We start from the raw sequence: 2889 nt of genomic DNA on the forward strand, positions 1-2889 counted from the left end.
ACATCAGTTGGTTTTGTCAGCGGAGTCCGAAATAAGAGAAGTATCTTCTACATCTTTTGTAAATGAGGGTTGTTCCATTTTAAGTTTAGTACCTTCATCCTTGTCTTTTTCTTCAGCTTCCTCTTCGGTCCCTGGGTACTCAGAACTTGAAGCAGTGGGCTGTGTAGGAATATTTAAAGGCAATTGTCTCCAATTCAAGAGCTTTAGCAATACAACCATCCATATTTTCAATACCTTCTTTGGCTTCCTCCAAAGTCTTCCTCCTCGTCTGGTAAATGGCATAATTTTTCTCGAGGAGGAAGGAGTCTTCTTGACCTTGGAGTTTAGCTCGAAGCCTCTTAATTTTGGATTGTGGTTGTTTGTTCCTAGCCTTCACGATGCCATAGGTTCGATTAATGTATATATTTGTCTTCGCGTGCTCGTAGTTCTGCTCCATAACCTTTTTGAACCTTTCCTCCATTTTGGTTCCCTTCTCCTCAACAACAATAGCCTCCTCAAATTTGGATTGTAAGTTTGCTTCTAGACTATTGATTTGCTCCATGAAAGTAGAGTCACACTTGGCTGTGGTAGTTACAGCATCTTGTAGTTCAATTCACTTGGCCTTCGCCTCTTTAAGCTCTTCATGTAATTGAGCGGCCTCCTAGTTGTGGGCCACTTTCTCTTGCTCGAATTGCTCCAATCGGGCTTCGAGCTCACCCATTTGAGTAACTTTTTCTTCCACAATAGTGAGGAGCTCGACAATTTAGTCTTGTTCGACACTAAACTGACTTCGTTCAACAGTAAGCTCCTCTTTGTCTAAGATCATCTTTTGTAAAACCTCGAAGGCAAGGAGATTATCCTAAAAGGGTTAAAAAATAAGGTTATGATATTGTTTTAGTAAGGAAAAAGGGAAGAAAAAGAAGATTACATTTATACCTGAGCCAAAAGGTTCATGTTATTATTGATCAGACACTTAGCAGAAAGAGCATCCATCTTTCTCCAATCTTTGTTCGAAAGCAACCCCCACCGGCTTGGAGATTAAGTGTCACTCATTCGAAATCATAAGAATGACACTACATATTCCATTAGGGTTTCGGATGGATGCCGGGTAAGTGTTCTCTAAATTCCATGGTCAGATGACCATGAGGAATAAACATCTTTTATTCGTTCGGTTGAGGCTGATGGGGCGATAACAGTTGGTGGTGTTGCGGCTGGTGTGGAGGTTGAAGTTGGAAAAATGTCAAGGGTAGAACTCCTATGACCGGAAGTAACAATGGGAGCCCGAAAATGAGACTCAACATTTTTGACTGTTCCAATTTCCGGGAAGAGTACTTGAAGTTCTCCCCATTAAGGTGGTTGAAGATCTCCCGGTTGAGCATCCAGTTGTGCTGGATGAGATCTTTTCTTCTTTGAAGAGGAACCGCCTCTCCATCGGTTCTTTCATCATCAAGGACCACTGTGGTTGGTTGAAGTCTTCTCCGAGTCTCAATCATAGAGGTATGCCTTCTTTTTTGTTTCTTATCCTTGGGTTGGGGACTCCGGGAAGAGTTACCTTCACCGAAAGCAAGAGGGGTTTCATGAGCCCTCTTTTGGGTAAGTATTTCTTGCATTTGTTGTTAGGCATCCTCTAGGTTATTAGAAACCTCAACAACGGGGCAAATAGAAGATCCCTTCGGAAGGCCTGTGTATTGAGAAAGGGAGTCAACAAATTGGTTCTAAATCATGTTGACAATCAAAAAATAGAAATAAGAACTTTTACTTACCATAGTTCTTGGCTTTCCAATTAAATTTAAGTACAATTTCTTTCCACCTACGGGAATCCCGTGTGAAAATGTCCAAAATTTTCTGTACCCACTAGGCCATATTCTTAACCAATGGTGGTTCTCACAGAGTAGTTGAAATAAGGGAAATAAAAGTTATCAAAGGAGAGAATTCTCTTTAACATTATAGGGAAAAAAATATCTGTAAACTTACGATCAAAGTTCCAAGATTCAGGAATAGAAGGGGTTGTTCCCGCGAGGATGTCCTTAGTAGTAATGAAAATAAACCCTTTCATCCAACCACGGTCATTGTCATCACTAACACTCGTAACTATGGCATAGTAACCGCGTTTGCTGAGTTTGATCATGCCTCCACAAAAGATTTTGGGGAGTAGAGGTTGATTAAATAGGCAAGAGTAGGGGTGCTTATCGGGCGGATTATGCTTAATGGTTCGGCTTATCAGTTATCAGATTATAAATATAGTAATCTTCTAGCCATCCAATAAGATAATTGGCAAATTCGTATTGGATTAACGATTATCAGGCGGTTATCGAGCGATTTATCGGCTAAACCAAATTGAAAATATTTGAACAATCCTAGTCATCCAGAGGAATTGTTCATAATGGTATTTCTAACTTCCAGTAATAGTGGATCACTTTGTAATTGCAGGTGGGGATACCAAAGGTCCTTGGCTCTTGCTTGATATCTTGGCCAATGTACGTAACCCAATGATGATACTGTCATTAGAGTTGTACGTGAGGTACTAGCGGTATGTTTATTCTACACTGATTTGCCTTTCCTTTAAATGGTATTTTCTTTGCATACTGTAACTTGGGGATGTGTATGTGATTAATATTAACATGCATAATGGTGGTATTTCTTTGGAAAAGGTTGATGATACTCTTCATCTGAAAATATTACATATGGTAATTTTGGCGAAGTTAGCGAATGCATAGTGACGATCAATTCTAGTTAGTCTATATGTTGTGGTCGATAGCAATAGTTTGCATTTGAAATATATTTCTTGTTATGTTAATCATGAATCCGAGGCTAATCTTTATGTGTAATCTTACCTCAAATTCATGTGCTAATCATTACGTGTAATCTTTCCGTCAGATTTACTGCCATTTTTTACTCTGCTCTGTCATG

The sequence above is a fragment of the Nicotiana sylvestris genome, chromosome 4 (assembly GCF_000393655.2).
Source record: "Nicotiana sylvestris chromosome 4, ASM39365v2, whole genome shotgun sequence".
Lineage (NCBI taxonomy): Eukaryota > Viridiplantae > Streptophyta > Magnoliopsida > Solanales > Solanaceae > Nicotiana > Nicotiana sylvestris.